Genomic DNA, 19,924 nt, shown 5'->3' with positions numbered 1-19,924 from the left:
GCAGAGGATCTATGAAATTTTCATCACAAGTCCATTTTCATAGTTGTTTGTTCTTAGGAAGTTTTGTAGTTTAGTCCTAATGAAAAGTAAATGTTAACAGAGCCTCACAGCTAGCTCTCTGAGTGGCTCTAAGATGCTGAGGTGCTATTAACAATTCCTGAAGAGCTCTCCCCTAAATTACTTAATATTTAAGTGGGGGAGAAATAGCTGGAGGCCACCTTAAAAACTGAGAAGAAGCCGACCAAAGGTATTCCTCAGTTTATGATGACAATTGACACCAACATTTCTGTTGATAAGTGAGACTTTTGCTAAGTGGCCTGAAAGGTGGTTTTTTTTTTCAAGAGGCAACTGGACTTTCTGGTTGTTCTTTTCTTTTCTGGGGGGGAGACCTCTCAGGGAGTCTGGAGAGGACTTGGACAAGGGTCCTGCGTCTGATGCAGAGATGGGGCCAGGACCATCTGGAATTGGGGTGCTGCCTTTGGAGCCTTTGGAGCCTGGCAGCAGCGAAGCAGAAGACCCCGGGGAGCCTGTTCCCAGTGCACGTGTGCGCAGAGCTGCCAGAAGGCGAGAGCAGCTGAAGCAGAAGGGGTGACTCAGGATTAAGGCTGGGAGGTGATTGCCCCTCCCATAAGGGATAAAAGTCAGGCCAAGATGATGAAACCTTTGCAGGAAGCAAAGCAGTTCAATTAGATTCCGAGTTCTTCTTGAAGCTCTGTAAACTTTGGTTGGGTTTTTCTGAGACTTTGGTTGGTGTATGTTATAATTAATTGGACTTCTGTGTTTTTGGCAGCATTCTACAGCACTGAAAGGCATGTTCTTATCTGGGGGAACTGTTTATAATTAGTTCTGGCTGAGAATACAAGTAATTCCCAGCGTTGCATTAAAATAGGTTTTGCTTTTAAAATAAGTTTGTGTTTTATTAAGTCTGATGAAGCCTGGGTCAGAACATTAGCCTTCTATCGGGATTCTGGAAGTTGCTCTAATTAAATCATGAGCCTCAAGCCAAGCTTCAAAAACTATAAAGAATTTATTAGGAGCAAACATGTCGGCATTGAAGCTGATTCTAAGACACATAATTCACTGTCACCCTTGACCCTGGTTTACCCCCCACCCCTTTGGGTGCATCATAATTCACATTCTCCAACGAAACACATTCATAGCCAAGGGTCATAAATCACATTCCCCAATTACAGATTTGCACGGCAGAAATTCCGCTGGCTTAGTTACAATCTTTGCAAGATAAGAATGGAATGCACTTTCGGTTCCAAACTACTGCAATTTCCTTTTCCCCCCCTCACTTTTGTTTGTTGCAATCTCAAAACAGGCACAGAAATGTTTTATGAACTGACACCTTCAATCCCTTTTTTTAAAAAATGCAAGCAAACGGGCTTATGCAAAAATAATACCATACTGTTCTGACCTAAACCTGGTTCCAAGACAGCAAATACAAGACAAAGGCAGCAATACAACCTTTTTATGTTTCAGCTAAGAATTCTGTTTCTTCACAGATAAAAGGCTGATTCCAACTTATTAGCTCTGACAAGAAACAACCTTGCTAAGTTTTGCAAGTCTGCCAAAACACAACCGATAAGAAATAATTTACAATACAAGAGTCTTCAAATACCAACTGTAATCTCCAGGAGGCTGAGTTCAAAACGTCTTTGCCTTCTGCAAAGAAGGTTAATTTCACAGCTGGCTTTTATCTTCTTGAAGGAGGGGCCATTACCTTGCAGCCTTATTCCCGAGTCGCCCGTGCTGTTGCAGCTGCTCTTTCCTGCAAGCAATCCTAAGTGCACACTCATTTGGCACAGGCTCCTCGGGAACCTCCTCATTGCTGCTGCCAGCCCCCACAATCGCTGAAGGCAGGAGTCCAATCCCTAATGGTCCTGGCCCCTCATCTCTCTCTCTCCTCAGCCGTCCACACCTGTTGCTGGCTAACCACAACAAATATACACTATCTCTATATATTCTAGAAATGTTCACACATTCATTAAGTTGTACTTAGAAGTTGAAAAAAAAACAACCTACAGTATAAGTGAAAAATCTGTTTTCTGTATCAAAACAAATTATTCCAAATTATTTCAAACACAGGACCTAAATATATTCCTTTCCATTTCTGTTTCACTGGGGAAACAAAATCTTTCCCAACACCTTGGATTTTTGTTTGAAACTCTATATGATTTTTGTTTCAAACTCTATACGAATTTGAAACCCTTCTCCAAGCAACCTACTTCTCATGCTAAAAAGCTCTGCATACTTGAAAGAGAATATTGTGTGTTTTTTTTTCACCCTTCGGATACTTGGAGATAGAACATTTTGTACCTCCCATTGTTTAACGAACATATGGTGGACTTTCTACTGTTGAAGCTGGGAATGTGAAGCTGCTAATGGGGCCATAAGATTCTTTGTACCAATTACCCACGGCTGGGATGCTGGAGTTCATACCTCGGCAAGGTGCCTAGACTGAAGAAGGATGCTTGAGATCCAACCAAATCAAATTCAATGTACATAAAGGCAAGGTTTGACCCTTAGGCAAGTAAAACCACCTGTATATGTGCACACATATACATATACACAAACACATAAACATATACACATAAGTATGTGTCAGAGGTGGTATTCAGCAGATTCTGACCAGTTCAGGAGAACGGGTAGCAGAAATTTTGAGTAGTTCGGAGAACTGGCAAATCCCACCTCTGACTGGCCCCACCCCCATCTATTCTCTGCCTCCCGAGTCCCAGCTGATGGGGTGGGTCTTCTTTGGTTGCCCTGCACAGGAGAACGGAGCTGGAAAGCAGGTTAGTGGGGTGGGGAGAGAATGGAGATTTTGGGGTATCCTTCCCCTGCCACACCCACCAAGCCACACCATGCCCACCAAGCCATGCCCACAGAACCAGTCGTAAAAAAAAAATGAATCCCACCACTGGTGGAAACTAACCAAGGCAAGAAGCAACCAAGGATTAAGGAGAAACTTCCTAATAGTGAGGATATCTAATCAATGCCTCCAGATTTTGTGGGTGCTTCATCACAGAAGGTTTTTAAATTCAACCCTGCAGTATGTTCTCTTCTCTTTCATCCAGCTTGATCTATTTCACAAGTTGCTGATTCTGGGAAAGAATTTTGTTTTTGTTTTAAAAAGTGAGGGTGGGTTAAACATGTCACCTTGAGCATCTGTGGAAAGGTAAGACATAAATCTAAAAGACAAATAAATAATAGACCGGATGATCTGCAGTCTTTATTCTGGGTTCACATCATATCCTGAGCCAACAAGCCTCCACTCTTTAACAGTCAACAAAGAAAAAGAGACAGAAAGTGGTGGTGTATCTTAATCACCTGGGAGATTTCCCCTTTATGGTCAAAAAGGGAACAGCCTACTCACCATTTCACGCAAGACTCTTGAGGAAAATGTTGAGTAAGTCACCCTCTTAAGATCCTGGGAAATTCTAAAGGAGAATCTATAGTGGAAACCCAGCTACTGAAATTTCTATCATCTTATCCTCACCTCTGGATAAGACCCCTATCTTATCCAGACTCTTCCAGAAAGAGTCTGGTTTTATTGGAGGAGGAAGAGGCCCATGAGGTCTAGTTTCACACAACAGCCATAGTAGCGCAGTGGTTAGAATGCAGTATTGCAGTCTAACCCTGCCCTCTGCCAGCAGTTTGATTCTCACCAGCTCAAGGTTGACTCAGCCTTCTGTTCTTCCAAGGTTGGTAAAATGAGGGTCCAAATTGTTGAGGGCAAGAGGCTGACTCTGTAAACTGCTTAAACACCCTTTCTCCATGCCTCTACTTCCTTCCTTCCTTCCCTCCCTCCCTCCTTCCCTCTGCTTACTCCCTCCTCCCTCCCGCTCTCTGTTCCTTCCTTCCTTCCTTCCAGTGGTTAGAATGGTTAGAATGCAGCACAGTGGTTAGAATGCAACATTGCAGGCTAGTTCTGCTAATTGCCAGGAGTTTGATTCTCATCATCTCAAGGTTGACTCATCCTTCTGCCCGTCCAAGGTCATTAAAATGAGGACCCAGATTGTTGGGGGCAAGAGGCTGACTCTGTAAACTGCTTAGAGAGGGCTGTAAAAGCACTGTGAAGCGGTATATAAGTCTAAGTGCTTTTGCTATTAATGCAATCCTAAATTGCATTAACCGAGGGATACAATCAAGACCAAGTGAGGTACTAATACCACTCTATAAAGCAGGGGTCTCAAACAAAATTTACCTGGGGGCCTCTGGAGGCAGAGTCTGGGTGAGGCTGGGCTGCATAAGGGATTCCACAAAAAACGTTGTTAAAAAAAATATCCTCAATATTATATATATTGAGTATATAATATTTCATATCACGGTGGGGGCCACAGGATATCGTCATGCGGGCTGCAATTGGCCTGCGGGCCGTGAGAATGAGACCTCTGCTATAAAGCCTTATTAAGACCATACCTAGAATGCTCCATGCAGTTTTGGTTCACCAAACTATAACAAAAGATGTTGAGATTCTAGAAAAAGTGCAGAGAATAGCAACCAGGATGATTAGGGGACTGGAGACTAAAACATATGAAGAATGGTTGCAGGAACTGGGCCTGGTTAGTCTAGTGAAGAGAAGGACCAGGGGAGACAGGATAGCAGTTTTATCGTATTTGAGGGGCTGCCACAGAGAGGAGGGGGTCAAGCTATTTTCTTAAGCAGCCGAAGGCCAGACAAGGTATAATGAATGGAAACTGAACAAGGAGAGATTCAACCTGGAAATACGGAGAAACCTTTTGACAGTGAGAACAATCAACCAGTGGAACAGCTTTCATTGAGAAGTTGTGGGAGCGCCATCACTTGAGACTTTCAAGAAGACATTTGACTGCCATTTTTTAGAAATGGGGTGGGGTCTCCTGCTTGGGTGGGGGGTTGGACTAGATGACCTACAAGGTCCCTTCTAACTCTGATTATCTGTTATCTGCTATCGCGATCCTAGATCCAATCACAGCTGTTAAGGAAATATCCTACAAATGCAGGCATTAAAAATATGGAATAAAGCGTTCTTTATTTACAGACAAATTTATTGACAAGGGATATCACAGCAGCTGGGTTTTATAGTACTTCTGTCCATCGCATCTCCAACCCTATCAAAGCTCCTGGGTTTCCTATCCCATGGCAACACTGTGCCTTGACAACTGATATTGCTAGAAGTCAGGTGGCAAGTACAACGTTCCATCCTTGTTGAGAAGAAACGGATCAATTATTGATGGACCTTAATGGGTTGCTAATTCAATGAAACAAAGCAGCTAACTGTGTCCATTGTAGAAGGATTTCTGCTTTGAGGAACATCAAAGCTGTCTGGAATGAACAACACTGGATCCTTCTTCCTTTGTCTCTTTGTTTGTAGGGTCACCTCACCCATTTCAGATTCATCCTGGTGACCTTTCCTTAGTGATTATGGATATTAGATTCCCTGCCCTCCCTTTTCGTTCCTCCCTCAAACTCCCACACAGAAAAGAAAAGAAAATTTTAATCCTTTTCTGTTTTACCTCACCATCCCATTCTTCCCATTTTTAATTCGCAATCCTTGCTCAGAAACTAGCACATTTTAGTTACCTTTGGTAGAGATTCTCAAATCATCCAGGTTGTCCCAAAAGGTGCTTCTTTTCAGGAGGCAACTGGACTTCCTTGCTGTTTTTTCTTCTGAAGATGTTTCGCTTCTCCTCCAAGAAGCTTCTTCCGCTCTGACCGGATGGTGGGGAATGGAAGGATTTTTCTCCTTGCAGACAACTGGTCATTTGCATCCTTTTAGAAGGTCATTGAGGCCACTTGGAGGTTTGTTTGCGTCCTCAGGATCACCTGAGTGGGGCTCCTGGTTCCTGCAATTTTTCCCCCCTCTGGAAATCCATTCCCACTCCCACACCATTCACAGGCTGCCCATCCCAAATTATATTGCTAAAAGTCTGTGGAGATTCTCAGTCATCCAGTTCATGGTTGTCCCAAAGGTGCTTTTTCAGGAGGCAACTGGACTTTCTTGTTTTGAAGACCTTTCACTTCTCATCCAAGAAGCTTCTTCAGCTCTGATAGGATAACAGGGAATGGAAGGATTGATAAGCGGTTTTATTTACCGTTTATCATCTCTTGCCTTTTCCCAGTGAACGATAAATGGTTCATTCTGGGACCGGAAACACCTGTAATCCAGATGTTGAAATCTTTCCACAATCCTTGTCCATTCTCAACTGTGGTGGTGCAGTGGATAGAATGCAGTATTGCAGGCTGACTCTGCTCACTGCCAAGAGTTCAATCTGGGGTGGGAAGCGACCAGTTCACCCCGTTCTATAGAACTGGTAGCTCCAAAGAGCAGCTGACACCGAATCCATTCGCTGCAACAACCTTCTGGTCATCTGTTTGGCCTGCCCACCAGGCTGGGCTCTTGACTATCCTTTATTTCCTGCTTTTTCAACACACACACACACACACACACACACACACACGTGTGTGTGTGTGTGTGCATGTATGTATGTATTGGGTATGTATGTATCTCAAGCATCCTTCTTCAGTCTAGACACCTTGCCGAGGTGTGAACTCCAGCATCCCAGCTGTGGGTAATTGGTACAAAGAATCTTATGGCCACATTAGCAGCTTCACATTCCCAGCTTAAACAGTAGAAGAGAGAATTCAGGAGAAAACCCAAATAACCAAAGATCCACATATAAATATCTGCAAGAACCTCTGAAAACAAATATGTATGTATGTATGTGCGTGTGTGTGTGTGTGTATGTATATATGTGTGTGTGTGTGTGTGTGTGTATGTGTGTATATATATATATATTCATTCTTAAGTTTTTGCAGGTACTTACATGTATGGTATTCAGCTTTGTTCGGGTATTTTCCCACGTCATTGTAGTTGTGCTTTTAAAGTTGTAGCAACGTTTCGGCAGGATCTCATCTGCCATCATCAGGCTTCTGTATTGTGTTCGTCTATCACGGCCCTACACCATCATGTTTAATTCTCTTTGTTCATAATTCTGGTGGCGTACAATCACACTGATTGCATGACTTTTCTATGTTTTATATTCACCAATGTATAGGACAGAGCATTTGTTGGTCAAGATTTGGAGTTGCCAATATGGAATCCTTTCAGACCAAATGAATTCAGAAGAAGGTTTTGGTGCATTACAACAGAGACACCTTTCTCTTCTGCAGTACAGAATAATTAATAAAACCTCTATCTGGTTGAAAGATATCCAGAGTGAGATAAACTCTCTTTCAAATTGAACTCAGCACCAGATGGCCTCAGGGACACCTGAAGAGAATTCTTGGCAGCAATCGAGAATTAACTTGCCATTGACTTCTTCTCAAATATATCATTCATTCCTAGTCTGGACCTACAAACTTAGGACATCTGGTGGTCTCCAATCTAAATACTAATCACACCTGTCCCTTCTTAACCACTGAATCCAGAAGAAGTCAACCAGATGATACTACCTGTCAAGCCAAACCAAAGCAATGATCACCACCCCGCCCAAAAAAGAACTCCTATCTCCTTTGTGGATTTTGCATACTCCGTAATGTGAAAAAATAATATTCTCTGATTTTGGTTATAGAATAGAATTCTTTATTGGCCAAGTGTATTTGGACACACAAGGAATTTGTCTTGGTGCAAATGCTCTCAGTGTACATAAAAAGAAAAGATATATTCATCAAGAGTCAAAAATCATCAGGTACAATACTTAATAATAGTCATAGGGTACAATAAGCAATCAAAACATACTAGGAAATGGTCAATAAAAATCATAAAGATACAAGCAACAGGGTTGCAGTTATATAGTCACAAGTGGGAAGGGATGGGCAATAAGGAGTGATGAGAAGATTAATAGTAATAGTAATGCAGTCTTTGTAAATAGTTGGACAGCATTGAGGTTCTTGCTCTGATTGGCTTTTCCTTAGATCTATGGTGAAAATGTTCCAAAATGTGTTTTCTTTCAATTCCATTAACCATATAATAGAGGTCGAATGGATGAGCTCAACAAACACACATTGATCAAAGCAGCTTCTGCTAACTTGGTTGTGTCTGTTAATTCCCTTTTTCTCTACATTCAAGTGATTTAGTCTGACATCCAGCAATATTTCTGCTGGTGTTTAGTGCTTTGTGAAGGAGAGAATAATCTCGTAATCTCTTCCTTCTTCACTTCAGGTTCTTTTTCCTTTTTCTTTTTATAGTTTTTTTATTAGAGGTCTAGTTATGGAATCACAGCAGTTACAGAAATTATGATTATGACTTCCTTAGGCTATTTTTCTTCTTCTTCTGAGCATGCTACGTGTTTCTAATTCTGACTGATTGACTGAATTAGGTAGTCCTGGGCTGTGAAAATATTTACAGACACCACCCCACCCTCACATCCTGGACATAAACTATTTCTCAGCCAGTCCTTGAGTCTTGAAGGACAGGCATGGTGGGGATGGATATGGGACATCATTGGGGAAAAAAATCTCTTTTGTGATGCTCAATCATATGACAGAGACTGTGCTTTTGGGCCTATTATGGCTTGATAAATGGTGTCCAACTATTCGTTGGGAGGGCGGCTTCCGGAAAATATGTTTGGTAATGGGGCCCGCCCCACCAGAAGAAAATATAGCAGAGACTATACCACCTAATACAGTGAAGACTTTAAGCAAACAACTGGTTGCACAGGAGTTTTTGTTTCCAAACTAGATCTCTCGACCACCACTCTGTTCATCTGTCACCTCAGTGGGCAGAACATGGTCTATTTCTTCCGCCATATTGCTCTCCCACCAATGAGTTATAGAACAAAATATATAATATGTTTGTGAACTCTAACCCTCTCTCAGCCAGTCCTTGAGTATTGAAGATTTGTCCTGAAATGAATACAAACTCCAGCTCCTTTGTAGTGCAATGGTGGTTTATTCATTAGCTCAGCAAACAACAAATACTCTTCTCTGACAAGGAAGGCTAAAAGCCAGGCATATTCAGAGCTGACAGGTTCCGAGTGAACTCGGAGTCAAACACTGTTTCAACTCCAACCCTCAAAACGACATTATAGAGCACTGCACACCAGAACAACTAGACATAAGGACAGTTTTTCCCTGAACGCCATCACTCTACTAAACAAATAATTCCCTCAACACTGTCCAAGTCATGATACATCATGCGATGACACCATGACGATATGAGTTTGACACCCCTGACAAATCAGCCAAAATAGCTTGGACTATAGGAGAGAGTTGTCGGAAGCTGCCACAGAGATGTTGAAGGACATTGTCCAGAATGCAGAGCTCCTTCCTCATATCCAAAGAGAATAGCCATCAAATGAATATTAGAAACAATATCTCGGGCCTGAGAACAGCTGAAAGGGAAATAATTATGTTGAGGAGATCAGACTTCAGGTTCTTATTTAATTAGTGAAACTCCCTAAACTTCAGTAAAAATCAACCAAGGCAATGAAACAGATTGAAAATTAAAGAATCCAGAAATGTGTGTGGAGAGCGGTACATGTGTCAGGAATGCTAAGAAGGACTCCCTTGCAATCAGAATGAAGGTATTTGGCTCAATAGTATTTACCTTGCACAATGCTCTAACAGCCTTACCCTCACATTCTTATTGAGTTTAGGCAAATGGCATGTTTTTGATGTTACTCAGAATCTGAGCTACGGTGACCTTTTCTAAGGATTCATCCCAAATCCTGAGCTAAGTGGTGGTGTTGAACAGGAAGCTAACTGGAGTGGGCAACTCTGTGATTCATCTTGAGACACAGCAGCTCTTCGGCAAAGAGGTCAATCCAATCATTCACAAAACCACATGCATTATTCAGGACCAAGGCTCCCTGCTGGACCGTCACATAATTCTTTCATTTCAAGGAATCAATCAAGAAGGGATGCTAAATTGCCGCAACTCAAAAAATAATAATTACAAAGTCTGTATTTGGTGCGTTTCCTTCTTTAGAACATCATCTGAGATGTTCATCCAAAGCAGAAGGTTAAAAAATAATTGATGATGATGATGATGATGATGATGATGATGATGATAAAAAAGTCTGGATAGTGGATGTGACAGTGCCTGGACACAGCAAAATAGAAGAGAAAGAACTGGAGAAGATAACACAATGCAAAGACCTACAAATAGAAATAGAACGACTGTGGCAAAGGCAAGCAAGGGTAGTACCAATAGTCATAGGCACCTTGGGTGCAGTCCCAAAACAACTGGAGCACCCTTTGAACACCATCAGTGGCATTGACAAATTTGCCAGTCTGCACTGAATAATAGAACCTTCAGTCCTAAGGGAGGTTCGGCTGTGCCTAAAAGCAGAGCTGAAGATCTAAAGACTAACTAGAAAGCAAGAAATCCAACCATTTCCTGCTTCCTAGTTAATCTAAATCTCCCAGCAAAGCAGAACAGATGATGGTCGGAAAAAGGAAAAATAGCAATTTAGCAGGCAAGTTTGCTGGGTAAGGAGTGAACGGGTGGGGAGGGTTCCCTTGGGCCATGTGGGCTGAGTTGTGTTTCTGTGCAGCCTGGATTAATTGCTTTCGGGGGTGCTCTGGGGGTGAAATTTCTCTGCGACGCACCAAAATTTTCTCAAGGCCCACCAGTGAGCCGCAACCCACCAGTTGGCGACCGCTGCTCCAAAGCACCTGAAAGCAAGACAAGAAGCAATGGATGGAAACTCATCAAGGAGAGACGCAAATTAGAACTAAGGAGAAATTTCCTGACGGAACAATCAACCAATGGAACAGAAGTTGCCTTCAGAAGTTGTGGGTGCTCCATCAATGGAGGTTTTTAAGAAGAGACTGGACAGCCATTTGTCTGAAATGGTCTAGGGCAGTGCTGGCAAATCTTTTCGGCCTCAAGTGCCGAAATGGGAGTGTGTGCGTGAGGCAGCACCAGAAACCAAAAGAGCAGCTCCCCAGCACACATGTTTTTGGTGTGCACATGTGCGCTGGCCATCTGCTCTTCCAGTTTCTGGCACGCATGCCCGAATTCAGAAGAGCAACAGGTGATGGCTGGTGTGCCCAGAGAGACGGCTCTGCATGCCACTTCCGACACGCATGCCATAGCTTTGCCATCACAGGTCTAGGACTTTCTGTCTGAGCAGAAAGTCGAAGTGGACGATTTCCAAGCTGGTCCCTTTCAAATCTATTATTCTGTTAAATGACTGATTCCACTGATAATCGAAGTGTTTACCACAAAAGTCACAGTCCCTAAACCAACATTTCAATCCCCCGGTGTTCTAATTTACTGAAACCATCTCCATCAGAAGAAAAGAACAAAAAAGTAAGCTTAGAAGTATATATGTATATATTCTTAGAGGCTATGGATCCTTTCTGCAGACCGAATGGATGAAATTTGATCAGTTTGAGAATGTTTGCTCTAGGGAATAACTTGAATATTTTTGTCCTTCATCCCTTTGATTGCTGCTGTGGTTACCATGGAGATTTACTCAATACAAAAAATATTTCCTGGTTGGTAGCAATCATAGCCAGAGTCACTGTCTTGAAGTGGGAGAACATTAAAAGCATTGTGCTCTTAAGTGTCCCTGAGAATCTTGTCTTCCCCTAGACCAGCACCATGTCATTCACAGTAATGCCTAGAAATTTGTGTGTATTCTGCCTATTTTCAATTATCAGATGGGGAAGGAAGGAAGGAAGGAAGGAAGGAAGGAAGGAAGGAAGGAAGGAAGGAAGGAAGGAAGGAAGGAAGGAAGGAAGGAAGGAAGGAAGGAAAGGGAGAATGAGATGAAGGAAAGAAGGAAAAAAAGAAAGAAGGAAGGAAAGAGAGAATGAGATATGAGATGAAGGAAAGAAGGAACAAAGGAAAGAAGGAAAGGGAGAATGAGATATGAGATGAAGGAAAGAAGGAACAAAGGAAAGAAGGAAAGGGAGAATGAGATGAAGGAAGGAAAGAACAAGGGAAGGAAAGAAGGAAGGGAGAAATGAAGGAAGAACGGTGGAAGGAATCTAGCTATATGAATCAGGAAGGAAGGAAGGAAGGAAGGAAGGAAGGAAGGAAGGAAGGAAGGAAGGAAGGAAGGAAGGAAGGAAGGACAGGAAGAATGAGATGAAGAAAAGAAGGAACAAAGGAAAGAAGGAAAGGGAGAATGAGATGAAGGAAGGAAAGAACAAGGGAAGGAAAGAAGAGAGGGAGGGATGAACGGAGAAAGGGAGAAAAGAAGGAAGAATGAAGGAAGGAATCTAGCCATATGAATCGGGAAGGTGGAAGGAGGAAGGGAAGAAAGAAAGGGAGAATGAGACGAAGAAAAGAAGGAAAGGAAAAAAGGAAGGAAAGAAAGAAAGAAAAAGAATGAGATGAAGGAAAAAAGAAGGAAGGAAGGAAAGGGAGAATGAGATGAAGAAAGGAAAGAACAAGGGGAGGAAAGAAGGAAAGGAGGGTGGAAGAAATGAAGGATGCATATTGGTCTTAGCTGATAACCCTGGACTCATGAACTCTCCTTGAAATTAAGCAGTGAGTTTCAGGAGGAGGGGAACACAGGCTGTCTTCATGTAGTGTCTCATTAGGGACACCTCACATTTACAACAGTGGCGAAGCTGGAGTAATATCTGGGAGTAATATCTGGAGTGACAAATCTGGGACTAGAACAGCTAGTAACCAACAACACTAGACTTAACAACTGCCTCGATGTCATCTTCTGCAATAGTTTGAATTCAATTTAGGGAATACAAATTAAAGAATCCTTTTCCAACAGTGACCACAACATGATTGACTTTTGTCTCAACATACGTCCACACAAAAATCATCACAACAACAGAATCCCCAATTATAACTTCAAAAAAGGCAACTATGATCTTATAAACAACTATCTCTCATCCCTTGATTGGCAATTTCTATTCTCTGGATGCAATTCTGTAGAAGATCATTACAACATATTTTTACTTGAAGTCAAAAGAGTCATCAAACTATATGTACCATTAATACCCAAAACAATAAGGAAGCTCCAATCCAAAAAGAAATCACTTTGGCGGAAAAACAAATCTGGTCATGTTGCCAACTTCAAAAGCCGATACAAAAATTTAAGCCACCAGATAAAAACTGAATGCACCAATTATCACATTAAACAAAAAGAAAACCTTCTACACACCAATTCCACCCGCACTTTCTACAATTTTGTGAACAACAAACTAAAAGACTCAAGGTCCATCCCACCCCTGAAAGGACCTAATGGTAAAGACTGTAACAACAACACTACAAAAGCCAACCACTTTACCACATTCTTTGGCTCAGTATTTGTAAACAGCAACGGATCATGCCCAGTATTTCCTAGTTGAACCACAGACAACTACAACGATCTAATACATATCGATTTTACAGAAGACAATATTGAAAAAGCACTACACAATCTAAAACCATCTCTATCTATTGGACCAGATGGAATATGTGCCTACTTCTTAAAAAAGCTACCCTTGAAAAATCTTTCAGGACCAACTCCTTGCCAAAACTATGGTCACAAGCCATGGTCATCCCCATCTTCAAAAAGAGAGATCCCAGCCTAGTTGAAAATTACAGACCAATCTCTTTATGCTGCGTCACCTGTAAAGTCATGGAATCAATTATTAACCAATCCATCATCCTCCACTTAGAAACAAACAACCTATTCTCTAATAAACAATTTGGTTTTAGGGAAAAACTATCATGTAATCTGCAACTCTTACACTGCAAAAACATATAGACTACACAACTCGATCAGGGCAAAGTAATAGATGCAATCTACATACACTTATGTAAAGCCTTTGATTCAGTGGTACACAACAAATTACTCCTAAAACTAAAATCTTACGGTATCTCTGGACACCTGCATAACTAGATAGAAGCATTCCTGTCAAACAGACAGCAAATGGTCAAAAGTGGGAGGTCCTATCAAATTCTGTACCTGTCAACAGTGGTGTCCCCCAAGGCAGTGTTCTAGGACCAACTCTTTTCATACTCTACATAAATGACCTCTCTGATCATATCAAGAGCAACTGCGTCTCTTTGCTGATGATGTAAAGCTATTCAACACCACAGACAAAACTGCTACCCTTCAAAAAGACCTTGACTATGTATCAGAATGGTCAAACAAATGGCAACTTCAAATCTCAACAAATAAATGCTCTGTCCTACATATTGGCAAAAAAAAAAATCAGAAAATAAAATACAGGCTGAATAGTCAAGACCTTGTTGATGATCCAAACTCTGTCAAGGATCTTGGAGTACTCATCTCAAATGACCTAAATGCTAGAGCCCACTGTAACTACATAGCCAGAAAGGCGTTAAGAGTTGTTAACCTAATCTTACATAGCTTTTTCTCTGGTAATATTACACTAATAACTAGAGCATACAAAACATTTGCTAGACCAATACTAGAATACAGCTCATCAGTCTGGAACCCACATTACGTATCTGATATTAACACAATTGAGAAAGTCCAGAAATATTTCACAAGAAGAGTTCTCCACTCCTCTACTCGTTGCAGAACACCTTATGCCACCAGACTCGAAATTCTAGACCTAGAAAACTTAGAACTACACCGCCTTTGGTCCGATCTAAGTACAGTATATAAAATCATACCTTGCAATGTCCTACCAGTCAATGAATACTTCAGCTTCAACCATAACAATACAAGAGCAAACAATAGATACAAACTCAAGGTTAATCGCACCAAACTTGATTACAGGAAATACGACTTCAACAACAGAGTGGTTAGTGCCTGGAATACACTACCTGACTCTCTGGTTTCTTCCCCAAACCCCAAAAACTTTCACCTTAGACTGTCTACTATTGACCTCACCCCTTTCCTAAGAGGTCTATAGGGGGCATGCATAAGAGCACCATTGTGCCTACTGTCCCTGTCCTATTGGTTTTTTTATATTTTTTAAATTTATATGTATCCATGTATTCATAACTATGTTTTTACTTATACCTATTATCTTGTAAGCAATTGACAAATAAAATAAATAATAATAAATAATAATAATATCAGAAGCAAAGCAATGATTAACAACAACTTGGCTTAACAAACGAGTTGCCAGTTGCAATCCTGGTTGCTAAATGAGGATCGCCTGTACTGCATAAAGGAGAAGTGCTAGATAAGATGGCATAACTTTTTTCTCAATATTTTTGCTCAGGCCACACGTGCAGAACCTCCCTCGTAATTTTCCTTCCATGAAAATATGCCCTAACCACAGTGGTAGGGTTCAACTGGCTCAGTGTACGTGCGCTTCGAACTACCGATTCACCCAAACTGATCCGTATTGGCTGAATCCCACCCCTGCCTAACAACCAAATTGCAGTAACTAGCACAACTAGGGAATCCCAAATCTGAAAGTGCCGGGCTTCCTTACAATAAGTAAAAAACTACAAAATCCATCCCCTGCACCCATCATCACATCACATGGCTCAATCACCATCCATCCCAAGTTAAGACTTTCTCTCACTTATGTGCAACAGAACATGACCTTGAATCAGAAAAAGAATATTATTATGTCTAACAACATACACTCCAAGAAATTCCCCCCTCCCACTTTCCCAGGCTCAAAATGTGGCAGTGTGGGAGCATCTGGTCTCAATATGGCTTCCAAAGCTGACAGATATACAATACCTTGAGTCTTTTTTCTCCTGGCCTATGTTTAATTTAATGTTTAGTTCATTGCTGACTCTATTACCAGATGACCTCTGGACACATTTTCTTATTTCCCAGCCTGCCTGCCTGCCTGCCTGCCTGTCTGTCTGTTAGGGTTCTTGGCTGCCACACCAAAAGCCAAACATTTGCAAACTTTTCACCCCTGAAAGTTTTGGGTTTTTCTTCTTCCTGGAGCAAGACAAAAATGCCAACAGTTTGGCTCAGAACTATTAATAGTTCTCCTACTCCCCATGATTTAAAAAAAAGTAAAAATAAGGAAGCTCTGAGTCTTCTTTAAAACGAACTCGGCTATAAGCTACATATCATGCAATTCGCCAGTTCGCTAATCAGTTTTTAATGAAATCTCCAACTCTAAAAATACTTACTGGATCACAGATGAGGTTAAAAGCATAGTAAATATTACAATCATGCTTTGAAAGACGCAGTGGTTGTTTGACCACCAAAGCTAAACTATCTCAGGATATACAGTCTCAAGAGAACAACAAGAAGTGGTCGACATTTTATTCAATGTTTAAAACAGGAATCAGGTTAATACAGATACACAAAATAGTCAGATATTTGGATGTTCTGATACTAGCAGGCCAGAAGATTTAATAGCTGGAGAGGGGGAAAGAGAGACAGACAGAAAGAAAGAGAGAGACAGAGAGTGAGACAGAGAGACAGAGAGAGAGTCAGAGAAAGAGAAAGAGAAAGAGAAGAGAGAGAGAGAGTGAGACAGAGAGAGACAGAGAGAGAGAAGCAGAGAGAGAGAAAGAGAAAGAGAAAGAGAAAGAGAGAGAGACAGAGAGAGAGTCAGAGAAAGAGAAAGAGAAAGAGAGAGAGAGAGACAGAGAGAGTCAGAGAAAGAGAAAGAGAAAGAGAAAGAGAGAGAGAGAGACAGAGAGAGACAGAGAGAGAGTCAGAGAAAGAGAGAGAGAGAGATACAATTAAATATTTATACTTATATACTGTAACTATATAGTATAAATACTTATACTACTATATATTATAATATACTACATATTATGCTATACCATTTTTTACTTCAAACTTCTAGCCTTGTCATATTTTCTACAGAGGAGAAAAAAACTGCGAAAGGAGAAGGAGTGATGGATGTTTTATCTCTCTTTTTTTCCTAAGGTTCGCCTCTTGCGCTGACCCTCACACATCAGCCACTTAAAAAAAGAAAGGAGATAATCTCACCTGCCTTCATCTTATCTCCATCCAAGCTCATCCTCCTTATCTCCCCACACAATGTATCACATAAAATCAAACTACTAGCATTTTGGGGAGGGGAAAAGTAGCATTGCAGAACCAAGGTCTTCAAACCAACGTACTATCCTCAATTATTTTTTTCTCTCCTGTTCCTCTTCAACATAGGCACAAGAAGAATATCTTAAGGTTTTCCATGCTTCCTGGTGGATCACTAGGCCCAGAAACCCTGTTTTAGCTACTGTAAATTCTGCTACTTCTTAACTGTCTGGTTTGGTTCAGCAACCGAACAAGACAGGATCAAACTTCAGCAGATAGTTAGGACTGCAAAAAGAACAATTTCAACCAGCCTGCCTTCCATGGAGGATGTGATGACCCAAAGGGTCACAAAAGTCACAAAAGTAGGTAAAGTCCCTCTAATTCCTCCAACTTTGCCCTCAATGTCCAGTTATCATCGGCTGGAGAAAAAACTCCCCCAAGAACAGTTTTTAAAGGGAAGAAATTTCATCTGAACCCAAAGTACATATAAATTATAAATAAAAAGCAACCCAAACCACGCTGCAGCAATTAATGAGACAGGGCAGGATAAGGAATTGAAGACTTCAAAAGATAACGAAACACACAGAGTTGGGAGGATGCCAGAACCCAGATAACAGTTGACAAACAAAGATAATGCACGCTTTGCTTCCAGCGAGGTGCTGTGTGCAAATGCCCTTCTTATATCCTGTTCCCTCAGCTGCAACTAATGAAAGGGATCAGGGCCTTTTCCTCTCCCATAAGCCACGTTGCTCCCCTCTCCATTCCTCCTTGTGTGCCCTAGAATGAAGAGGGGGGTGGCCTGGGTCTTTCTCTGAATGCCCAGGTGGTCTGTGCTCTTCCCCAGTTTCCTCCACAGCCACCAGAGACACACTCCCTCTTCCTGTCGCTGTTTGACCTCCCCCTTGGAATCAGATTCCAACAGGGGCATGACAGAGGACCTCTATACTGCAGGAGACAGAAGGTTTTATATTCCTTGCAGACAGCTGGTCATTTGCATCCTTTTAGAGCATCGTTAAGGCACTTGGGGGTTTACCTGTCTCCTTGGGGTCACCTGTGTAGTGCAAATGTGCTAAGGAATATAATTCCTTCCATTCACCACCATCCTGTCAAAACCAAAGAGGTTTCTTGGATGAGAAATGAAATGTCTTCAAAGAAAAAACAAGAAAAGTCCAGTTGCCTCCTGAAAAAGCAGCTTTGGGACAACCATGACCTGGATGACTGAAAATCTTCATAGACTTTGAGGAACATGGACTTTTTCCAGTACCTTGGGTCCTAAATCTGGAGCCCTGATCTCTCCTTTTAAAGTTTCCTTTCTTTCGTAATTCTACCTGCAGTCGCTACAACTCATACTTGACTTCTTCCTTCCTGATCTCTAATTCATTTTCTATCTTCTGACCATACCTGACACAGCAGAGAAGCTGGAGTTTCCACAAAGGTAATTTAACCCATCCAGGGGTGGGCTGCTGGGGGTTCGCTAAGATTCGGTGCAGTTCAGAGAACCTCCAAATCCCACTCGTGGCTGGCCCTGCCTACCCCTCCCCTCCCCTCTTAGGATTCCCCACACAGCCCATTTTGGATGCAGGTAAGTGCAGAGCGTGTGAAGAGGCTCAGGGAGAGTGAAAAATGGGCCTCTCAGAAGTTTGGCAAGGCTGGAAATATGCCCATTTCTGGTTTCCAAAGAGCCTCCAGAGCCTGGCATGTCAGCTAAAAAGATACTGGTCTAAAAAGATACTTTGTCTTTTTAGCTGCCAGAAAAAGGGGGAAAACAAGGCATTCTTGAAATGCCTAGATAATCACCTCAGCAGCCCAAAGTTGTTGGAGCATAAGAAGGTTATTGGAGAGCATGATGGATGACTCTTGGAGACTGATGTGTCCTGTTGGAGAAGTCACATCCAGGGGGTGGGGGAAAGACCAGGGTCAAGGGGGAAATGTATGATGTGATTTAGTATCGGCTGCACCCGGTCATGAACCAACATGGCAATTTCTAATAAACCAATTTTCTTTTCTCTGAGATGTGGCTAGAGACTTTTGATTGGAATCAGGGTGGATTTGTTGGAGCTCTGACACAGGGAGGCCATTTTCGCCCTCCCGGAGGCTCGAGAAAAGCCTCCAGAGCCCAGGGAGGGCAAAAACACCCCCTTGCTGTGGTGCAGGAGGCCAACTAGGTCACGGCCACCATGGCCACGCCCACCCAGCAACCAGGCAGAGAACCCGTTGCTAAAATTTTTGAAGCCCACCACTAGAACTCATCCACCAGAAAAAAAATAAAATGGATGTATTAAGAGATGTATATGGGGGGCACAAATTAATTTAACAGATAAGAGATAATCAGAGTTGGGAGGGATCTTATAGGTCATCTAGTCCAACCCCCCACCCAAGCGGGAGACCCTACGCCATTTCTGACAAATGGCAGTCCAATCTCTTCTTGAAAGTCTCAAGTGATGGAGCTCCCACAACTTCCGAGGACAAGCTGTTCCATTGGTTGATTGTACTCAGTGTCAGAAAGTTTCTCCTTATTTCCAGGTTAAATCTCTCCTTGTTCAGTTTCCATCCATTATTCCTTGTCTGGCCTACAAGTGCTTTAGAAAATAGCTTAACCCCCCCAATCCTCTCTGTGGCAGCCCCTCAAATATTGGAACACTGCTATCAAGTCTCCCCTGGTCCATCTCTTTACTAGAGTAGCCATGCCCAGTTCCTACAACCGTTCTTCATATATTTTAGTCTCCAGTCCCTTAATCCTCCTGGTTGCTCTTCTCTGTACTTTTTCTAGAGTCTCAACATCTTTTTTGTAGTGTGGTGACCAAAACTGGATGTAGTACTCCAGGTGTGATCTTACTAAGGCTTTATAGAGTAGTATTAGTACCTCCCTTGATCTCGATTGTATCCCTCTGTTAATGCAATTTAGGATTGCATTGGCTTTTTTGACTTTTTTAAAAAGTTAGATTGGGGTGGGGAACTATTTTAGAAAGGGATTTTTATTTTTTTAGAATAAATTGAAAGAAGATAGGAACTGATTCTTCAGTGCGGGTGGAAGAGAACAATTTATTCTAAAGATGAATGTTAAGGATTTGTGAAAAGCACATGTGTGA

This window comes from Pseudonaja textilis, chromosome 6 (genome assembly GCF_049901715.1).
Source record: "Pseudonaja textilis isolate UNSWEBS1 chromosome 6, rPseTex1.2, whole genome shotgun sequence".
Classification (NCBI taxonomy): Eukaryota; Metazoa; Chordata; class Lepidosauria; order Squamata; family Elapidae; genus Pseudonaja; species Pseudonaja textilis.
This window is presented reverse-complemented; position numbering follows the sequence as displayed.